We start from the raw sequence: 10,149 nt of genomic DNA, 5'->3' as shown, positions 1-10,149 counted from the left end.
ACGTCAAATTTGTGACGGCCTGCTACCATGTTCAGCGTCCAGCAACTCCGTGTCAGGGAAATATGCTGCCTTAAGAATACGCGCGCTAAGAGACGCTGGTTCGCTTAAAACTCTCCATACCTTCCTTGTAAGTAGAGCGAGATTTAAAATTTCCATATCACGGAAACCTAGTCCGCCAAGGTTCTTCGGCCTCGTCAATACATCCTCATGCGTTGTTGGAGGAGGTGGTGATCCGGTCCTGTTATGCCCATTAGGAAATATAAGGAGTTGAACTGGTCTTTTTGGTGCGTGGCTGGTCGTTTTGGTGTTTCTAGGAATACCTCTGCGGCAACACACAAGTGAGGCATTTCTTCTATGAAGTGTGTGGTTCCCTCCAGCTATTAGAAAAGTTCGAAACCTAAAAGTAGGTTTGCTTTCTTCTATGCATGTATGTGTGCTGTGGATTTTGTCTGTTGTGAAAACAAGTCATAAATTTGGTACCATTTCTGTAGGAATGAAAACATACCCATTTCTATTTTTTACAGCACATAATGTTACATTTGTGGATAAACCAACGTAAGGAAATTTGATTGTCGCTTTGGCTCCTTTATACTTTTGCTTAGAATTTTTAGTAGTTTAGAAAGCAAGTCTCACATTTTTCTCATAGGATTTCACTCCATACTGGGTATGTTCTTCTTACGGGTAATGGAGGGATTCAAAGACTCGATGAAATTTCTACCATTGTTTGCAGAGAGGAGGAGAAGAAGATGACTAGATGAGAAGAGACATTCACATGTGGGTTTCATATGTCAGTTAACGGTCAAACTAACAACACGTTTAGTGTGGTCCGACCTGTCATAATCAAGATTAATCGTAAAGCACTGGATGATTTGGGTTTCTTGAAACAGCCGACTAACCATTTGGTAATTATCTGAGAAAAATAAAAATCGGTACTCTTTTGAAACTCTAGCCTGTAAAGTAGTACTTTTATGCTAGGTCGCCAAGAAGTCGAAGCTCAACAACACCCATTCTACTTCAATACCAATTATATCAACGCCTCCAAGACCGATGAGGCGCGTCGAAGAGCCACGATTTGAGCGGCGCTGATACGTCTCCAACGTATCTATAATTTTTTATTGTGTCATGCTGATATATTATCATTCTTGAATACTTTTGGGGCATTTATTTACCATTTTATATTATTTTTAGCACTAGCTTATTAACCCAGTGCCTGGTGCGAGTTGCTAGCTGTTTTTACATGCTTTTCACTTTGCATTTTTTCATACCAAACGACGTTCAATTGGCTTGAAACTTTTTGGTGATTTTTTCTGGATCAAAAGAAGACCAATGAGCATCGGAAGAAGGCTGGAGGGGTCATGAGGTGCCCGCAAGCCAATGGGGCGCGCCCTTGGGGTGCCCTGATGGCTTCTACCTCCCTTGTGGCGCTGGCGGCGTGCGGAGGGCCGGCCGGCGTCGGGGGCGAGCGGCTGACGGTGCGGGGGGGTGGGGGAAGGGGAGGCCCCGCCGGGATCAAGGGTGGAGGGGCTGCGACGGGAGCGGTTGGCAGCGGCGTGCAGAGGGCCGACCGGCATCGGGGGCGAGCAGCTGGCGGCGCGGGGCGGGGGGGGGGGGAGGGGATGGACGACCGACAGCTGGGGGCGGAGGGCCAGTCGGCATCTGGGGCGTAGGGAAGGGTCGGCCGACATCGGGGGCGTAGGGGCGGGTGGAGGAGAGCGGGACGACGTGGATCCGACGATCCAGGCGACGCGGGGCACCGGCCGGTGGCGGCTAAGCTCCTCCACGGCATGTGGCGACGGGGACTCGCCGAGAACGGGCGAAGGAGAGCGGGACGGAGGTGCGGAGCCCCAGCTTCAGGACCGGTTCCTGAAACAATGCTCCAGTTTCATGAAACGGTCGTGGCTAGGTCGCTGGACGCGGGCATGATTTTGTGTCAAGGCAAGATCAACGGACAAGCGGGCGACAGATAGATCGCGCGGATCAGCCGATGAAAGACAAGAGTTTTCCTTAACAAAATCAGGAATGACTCCTAAGACCGATCTGCTTCCTTCCGTTCTTGTCTATAAACAGAAGCGACCATGCAGCCTTAATCAGAAAAAATTACGCGGTAATTTTACAGAAGGAATTTGTGTATTCTTACTGTGCTTTTTCATTGCGTAGGAGGCATTGTCTAGGTTGTAATCTTACTTCCGATGCAACGAGTCTTACCTCACGTGGTACTCAACGTGGTACTACAAGTGAAGATCAATTTTAAAGACCATAATATTACCTCACTCTCTTCAGTGCGCAGGTTTACTGGGTCACCCTGAACGGCGAATAGTGGATTCCTTTTTTATGTAGGAATCAACTACGCAGCGGCGCCGCATAATGATGCTCCCGTACGGCGGGAAAATATAAAGAGGAGTGAAGACTGCATGCACATGCACCTAAATAGACAAGAATCATCAGCCAGTATAAAATATGGCTTAATTTTCACTCTATGCACCATGCATGCATGCGATGATGAGGTTGTCAAGATTCTCTCTAATGCTTGAAATTCAAAAAGTTTTATCTTTAAAATCATTAATTCAATCGCTTATCTGTTTTCACCGTTGGCTTTGTCGCGACAAGATATTCGAAACTAGATCCCATATCGACATGTTTTGACAAACTTTTTTTTTCCGTTCGTAATTGCCACATTGTTCCACTCACTTGCTATATTATTAATCACTTACTTGCCCAATAAAAATAACTTAATTGTTATTTTTTTAATGTTGTTTCGTACAAAGATTGTCGGTGCTTATAAATGCAGTTCCCAAAATGTTTTGATGTGCTTGTCATTTTAATTCTACGAAGTTGTCATGTGGTCTCCTAAAGCTTGTAGGTGTTTATAAAATCACAGTTGCCACATATATTTTTTGTGCTTGTCATTTTAATCCTACCTCGTTTTCATATTGTCTCATAAACTTGTCAATCATTGTAAAAAAATAGTTGTCACGGTGTTTGTTGTATTTGTCTATTAAATTCTACCCTTGATTGTTATGTTGTGTCGTGATAAAAGGACATTCGATTGTTTTGGAACTTAGTTGTGGTAGTATTTTGTTGTGTCGATCAGTTCAATTCTAATCAAATCTCATGTAAGCTTGTCAGTTGTTATAAACACTATAGTTGTCGTATTATTTTGCAACGTTTATCACTTAAATAATAACTAGTGACCAGTTTCATAACGTTCTGCACCCTCATCACCTTGTTACCACGAGTATTTCATGTAGCGAAGAAAAGTAGATCAAGCATGCATGCTATATGTTGTGACATATAAAAAGGTATACCGTGCATACATGCATGCTACAAGCTTGTGCATATAGTACTTCATGTATCACTTAAAAGTTGTGCATATAGTACTTCATGTATCACAGTATACCATGCATGCATTAAGCTAAAAGCAAAAAAAATAGACCATGCATGCATGCTAGTACATGCTTGTGTAGGATTAATTGAGATGTCTATAAAAAATGGGCACCTACTAACTACTGTCCACCTACGCCTCCGATAGACAACAGAATGCGCGTCTCATGCCGCCGCATCGGACCACATCTATGCGCACACCGCTAGATAGATTTTTCCTTCTATGTATTAGTGGAGTTCTTGTGCGTGAAGGCTTTCGTTGGTTTTTTAACTAACATTGGACGTGTCAAATGGTTTTCTTATGCGATGAGACCATCCCTGTTACGCAAATTTTCCTTTTACGGACGTTTCAAATGGTTTTCTTATGCGATGGGACTATCCCTATCACGCCAACTTTTCCTTTTATCTGTACGTAAATTCAGGAATCCAATGGTATAATTAATTAAATGATGTGGAGTAATGTGATCGCTTAAAAGCTGCCTCCAATTATTTTCTACTATTAAAGCAGGATGTGCCGTCGTGATGGTTCAACCTCAGCGATGGTTCGACCTCTCTCCCCCGTTACGATCTCTCTCCCACCGAAAAAACCCATCCCACCATCCTCGCGAGCGAAAAAACCAAAAGTACTAGCACGCCATCAGGTCCACAATGGGGAGTAACATGTATGTATTGTCATGCAACGATGCATTTATTAGGCTATAGACTCATTGTTTCTTGGAGTGTGTGATGTTCCGGTAACTTAGCTAGTTACCACAAGCACCTCTCTCTTTATTAAATACGTGCCACATAAGCAAACTCGTATTGGAGTGTGTGATGTTCCTGCTAAGTTCCACCCCATTGTGACCAGCCTCACAGATATTAGATTTCTCTATCTTCCTGCCCCAAAACCAACCGGCCGCCCCTTCTCCATCTCCTCCAGTCATCCTCCAACGCCTCCCGGACCAGCTGTTCCCCCGAACTGCAGTTCCGCTGCCGAGCCATCTCAGCTGTCGCAGGTTCGATTCTCATCAATCAATCCCCGGCCAACCATGGTGGTGCGGGGCCACCAAGATCTGGACGCCGACATCGTCCGCTGGGGCCTCCACCATCTCCTCGACGGTGACGCCTGCGTGCACCGCCCTCAATCCCCCACCACCGACTACGCCCCGCCGCCGCCGCAGCCCCACCGCGCTAGCGCCCTCCTCGATGCTCCTGCCCTCGCCGAGGTCAGGGTCGGCGCGGTCGACAACGACGAGGTCATCACGCACGCGTTGCAGGAGGAGCTCGTGCAGGTCGCCATGGCCGAGGCGTCTGAGACCGCCGCCGGCGAGCCCGACCGCCGCGCCACCGTCCTCGCACAGCACTGGTTCCGCCCCGAGGTCGTCACCCATTTGCCCTTCGGTATTACTACTACTAATCTTCGGTTAGTACCAAAAACACACAGTAAATTCAGACATTTTATCCCCTCCTGATGCAATCCCCTTTCCTGAAAAAACGTCGGTGCAGCTCCACCTTATGTAGAGGAAGCAGAGGGATTCAGTCCGTGTTCGAGCCCCGAAGGTGGCAATGCGCGCGACGGCCAGGGATGCTTGATAGAGCTCGTCGATGTTTTCTCTGCTCTTGACGGCGAAGTCGGCAAAAGACTGAATGACATGCTTCCTGTCCCTGTAAGTAGTCATTATGCACTTCACTTCCTGCTGATCCAAGATTATATGTCCATTATGACAGAACAACTGCTACTGGTAGAAGTTATTCACTGCATAATAAAGGGATTAAGCGCATTAGTTTTGGGCTTCTACAGTTTGAAGGGGATTCAGAGTTCCACCTCGGATAGATATCTTATCTAACCATGCTTTGAAATTTAGATGGGTTGGAGGATTGCTGGTTCCTAGTTCCTACTACATAATCAGAATAATGCTTGGGTTATTCCTCAAGGATGCCGGACAGGCGGACACTACTTACAGTAGAGATCATATGTTAAATGCAGACGATGCTGTTGATTTATGAGAATTATCACACCTGCCTCCCCCCACGCTCTCACGATCCCCTCCTCTCCCTCGCATTGACCGCGGGCGACTCCGGTGGCGATGTCGACGGCGACCCGGATGCTTGCGCGCCGCGCCATCCCCGGCCACCTCCTCCACTCCGCCGCCGCCACCGCCAACCCTGCAGTCGCGACGGCGGCGCTGCTGCAACGGCGGTGGTACCGCGGGGGAGTGAACCCTGCGCCGTCCTTCTACGACCCGCCGCCGACCCCGGCGCACATGGGCCTGAGCATCCTCCCGGATAAGAACGCGTTCGTGGTGGAGTGCTTCGGCAAGTACCTCAAGACGCTGCCGTCGGGGATCCACCTCCTCATGCCCGGCGTCGACCGCATCGCTTACGTCCACTCGCTCAAGGACAAGCCGGAGGTCGCGCGGGCGGGCGGCGCACGGACAAGCAGGGCCGGCGCCTCGAGGTGTACAACGAGGTGCTCGCCCGCCTTCGCGCCGCCGGGGGCACCGAGATTTCGCCGGCCTTCGAGGACGCGCTCTGGGCGCACTTCCACCGCCTCCCCGCCCGGTGAGCCCTCTCCCCCGCACCCCCGCCCCCCTATCCGCACTGCCGGTCTCCGCACGTTGTCCTGCTGACGCTGTCCGTCGTGCGCGTGACGTCTGTTCTGTGCAGGTACGCGCGGATGTGAACGCGGAGAGGGTGGAGGACGTGGTCACCCACCAGCGCCTGCTCGAGGAGGCGCGCGACCCGCAGCGCCGGTCAGCCCTGTCGGTGTGCGTCGTCCAGGTAACGTCTTTTCGACAGAGCGTTGAATCTTGCAAAAGTTAAACGCTGAATTTGTGTGGGGTTATGTCATGAATCTTCTAACAAATTCAGTGTTCATACATTGTGTTTGCGTGTCATTGAGCACGTCTCTGTCCATCATTTTCCTAACAGGCACTTGCTCTATTCCGTGCTTGATCTTCAGGCGTCCAGATTATTGATGATATGGACGATTCCTTTGATCCTGAGGTGGAGACGCTTGCCTAGCCAAATGTACGTACAACAATCAGGAGGAGGCCATCCCAATCCCAGACAACTCGACAATCACAAAGGACAACGTATCAATACAGATCGGAGGAGTGCTATACGTCCAGGTTTCTTTCTTCTTCTTTTTTTCTTCTTGTTTCTCTTGGATTGGGATTGGGATTGGGATTGGAATTAGGATTCGGATTGAACCGAATCTAATCTAATCTAATTTGGAGGAGCAGATCATCGACCCCTACATGGCGTCGTACGTCATCGAGAACCCCATCTATGCTGTCATCCAGCTTGCCCAGACAACAATGAGGAGTGAGTTTGGCAAGATCACCCTCGACAAGACCTTCGAGGAGAGGGACACGCTCAACTACAACATTGTGGTACTTTTGCATACCTAACCTACCTGCCTTTTGCATACTTCAAAAATCTGGATGCTTATTACTAGGACATGACTTTGATTTATATCTCGAGTATCATATATACATGCTTGAATTGTGTGTGATTCATGTGCTCTCTTGTTTCCCCAACTACAGAAGTCAATCAATGAGGCAGCTGAAACTTGGGGTTTGAAGTGTCTTCGCTACGAAATCAATATGCTTCTTTTCCTTCCTTCCTTCCTTCTTCAACTGTCTGTATGTATGGCACAATATATCATCTCCTTATCCAACCACCACACAACATCACATTACTAATATCCATCAATCTGTTTATCTATCTTTCTAACGGACATCACTCCTCCAGATGGAGTCAAGAGGCCATGGAGATGCAGGCCGCAGCAGAACGCAAGAAACGTGCTCAGATCCTTGAGTCTGAAGGTAGCTTTTACTAGCAACTTTATTGAAGCCGCTCTTCTCAGTTTCTATGTCATGTCATGAACATTGAATCCTGCTTGCTACCCACTGTACCTCTCATGTTGCTTCCCGACTGATTTTGCCAAGTATACAGTGTTAGATTTCGTTAGATATCAGTTTATGTTTTTATGTGATAAGTTGCACACTGAATCCTGCTGCGACCTCCTATATCATCCCACGTCAGACTTCCCCTTCCACCTCTCCTCTCTTCCTGCAGTGTTGAAAAATCAACGCACCCAAAGAAAGGAAAAAAAGCAGGAAACCAGCAGATCAACCCGCCCGGTGCCCCACGACCCCCACCCACATCCCGCCCCACAACTTCCACCCTCATCCCATCACCAAACTCTGCCACACCGACGCATCTCGCGTGGCACCACCCCTTCTCCTCCTCCCCTCGCCGCCTCCCGTTCGCGTCCTCCGGAAAAATCCCCTGCGCGGATCCGGAGGTGGTGAGGCCCATGTCGAGCGGCTCGGCTGCGAGCGGGGGCACGGTGAGGTGGGCCAGGGAGAGCACGGTGGACCTCCCGTTCACGTCCTCCGGGCAAATCCCCCGTGCGAATCCGGAGGCGGTGAGGCCTATGTCGAGCGGCTCGGCTGCGAGCGGGGGCACGGTGAGGTGGGCCAGGGAGAGCACGGTGGACCTCCCGTTCGCGTCCTCCGAGCAAATTCCCCCGCGCGGATTCGGAGGCGGTGAGGCCTATGTCGAGCGGCTCGGCTGCAAGCGGGGGCACGGTGAGGTGGGCTAGGGAGAGCACGGTGTACCTCCCGGTCGCGTCCTCCGGGCAAATCCCCGCGCAGATCCGGAGGCGGTGAGGCCCATGTCGAGCGGCTCAGCTACGAGCGGGGGCATGATGAGGTGGGCCAGGGAGAGCACGGTGGACATGAAGTCGCCGAAGGTGGCCTTGGCCGAAATGAGGGCGAGCTCACGGGCGCGCGTACGCACCGTCTGAGCCCAGGATGGGGCGAGGCGGCGTGGCAGGCCTTGGCGTTTGCTCCGAAGGAGCCGAGAATGGGCGTGAGGCATCGCGGTGGAGGATGATAAGGCGGCCGGGGTGCTTGCTTTGTCCGAGGCGTCAGGGCGCAGGACGATATGGTAGCCGACGTGCTCGCTTCTGAAGATGGAGGTCGCCTCGCCGGGGCTCGGGCGGGGCAGCACGGCGTCAGGCCATTGCCGGCGGTGCCAGGGCCGGGCGGTGGTTTGATGGGCGACACAGAGGAGGTGTTGTCCTGGATCCATTGACCAGCACATGTTCGTTCCTCCTTCAATTTTCTTTCACATCCAAGCAATTAGGAATCTAGGGGAGGTTGAGTTGGCGCCGCCGACGGGTGGATAGAGGGGTGGTGGCAGCGATGCCATGGCTGAAGGTGGGGAGGCACTTGAAGGGATGAACTTCTGCTTTAGGGAGAGAGCAGAGGGTGCTGAGAAAGAAGCAAACAATGTCTTTGTTATTAAAGGGCAATCAGCCATCGTCGTTGTCGTCGTGATGGTTCAACCCGCATCCCCTCCCTCGCTCGCTCTCCCTCGTGCTTATGTCCGCCGTCCACTTTCCTGAGAGCTCACCTTGGTCCTCCTCTACCATGCGCCCGCCTCCTCGCCCAAGCGCCACGCACGCATAGATTACGGTGTCAGCCGCGTCGACGAGGACAGTGGGGTCGGGGACCTGGACCTCGATCTCGGTCATCCCGCTCATCTTCGGCATGTACAAAATCTGTGCGGACGCCGCATCGGACCAGGATATGTCAGATAACAACAGCGTGTGCTCATGGCTAGCTCATCCCGAGTATTTGGTGTACGATGTCCCGCCGCCGTTGTGTGTGCTGACGCTGACGCCGTACTCAACATGTTCTTCAGCAAAGGAACGAGGAAGACCGACGTCACCTATCGCCCCGTCTTGTCTAGGATCTACATCCTCTCCTCCAAGGCTCCATCTACGTCCTCAATGAACCAAACCAAGCCGCTACCAGTACACACCAAACACCATGTGGGTAACGAACCTTTCTATTCGGTGATGCAAGCTGCGTTCAATGGAACCATTCTTCCAGCAGGAAAGTTTCCATCCCTGTCTCTTTATATGCCTTTTTGTATTTTTTACATCATTGTCTTCTTTGTACAATGCTTCTCTTTGTTGCTATCACTTTATGATGATGTAACCTGCTGTTGTTGTATCAATAAAAGTGATTTGCTGATTTTGGAATAAAACTATCATGTGTGCAGTTTCTTGTATGGTAGAAGATAGATAGAATTGACTTTGTGTATGTTTGGATTGTTGTTTGGATTTTGATGTTGCAGGGGCTATTTCCCTCCTGGTGAGACTGGCTTGTTTGTGTATTCCCTCTTAATGATGATCTTCCTGTATGTACGGAATATTAGTAAGTGACGTGTCAAGCTTTGTGACTTGATTTATTAGTTGTAGGAGCAATATATCTTTGATAATTCATTCACTCAGTTTATTGTGTGCTACATGAAAAGTAATAAAGAAAATAAAGAAAACCGAGTTGTAGAATAACTATTAAGTTGATGTAATCAATGATGTTTTCTCTTTGTTCCACTTAATACTATGTACAAACAAATTAGGAATGTTTTTCGCTATAGCAAAAAATGTGAGATCTACGTGAACTCTACCTCTGCCTGCATACCTTGGTGGTTTCTTCATCATAGTAAGAGTGGGCCCGCAGAATATGAGAATTCATCACCTAGCTTAGCCAATGCAACGTGAATAAAATATAAGAGGATCTAGCTTAATCTATGTGTATGGTAGCACATCATCTACTTTGCTTTTTTTTCAATTTTCTAAATCACAGTTTCATCTCTACCCGCATTTGCAGGTAAAGAGTATGTGTATATTGTAGTTTGCGCAAGCAGGAAATCGTAGAAATGTAATGCAGTGTGTGATCTACTGAATAGACATCTAATAAGAAGAGG

The 10,149-nt window shown here is 49.6% G+C and overlaps 1 pseudogene; it reads left to right on the top strand.

The window, feature by feature from the left end:
* Nucleotides 1-5,447: 5,447 nt before the first annotated feature.
* On the top strand, nucleotides 5,448-7,972 carry LOC123442239 (annotated as a pseudogene).
* The last annotated feature ends 2,177 nt before the right edge of the window (nucleotides 7,973-10,149 follow it).

Source organism: Hordeum vulgare, chromosome 3H (genome assembly GCF_904849725.1).
Source record: "Hordeum vulgare subsp. vulgare chromosome 3H, MorexV3_pseudomolecules_assembly, whole genome shotgun sequence".
In the NCBI taxonomy this organism is placed as follows: domain Eukaryota; kingdom Viridiplantae; phylum Streptophyta; class Magnoliopsida; order Poales; family Poaceae; genus Hordeum; species Hordeum vulgare.
Note: the sequence above shows the minus strand (reverse complement) of the source record. Positions and strands in the feature narration are given on the sequence as shown.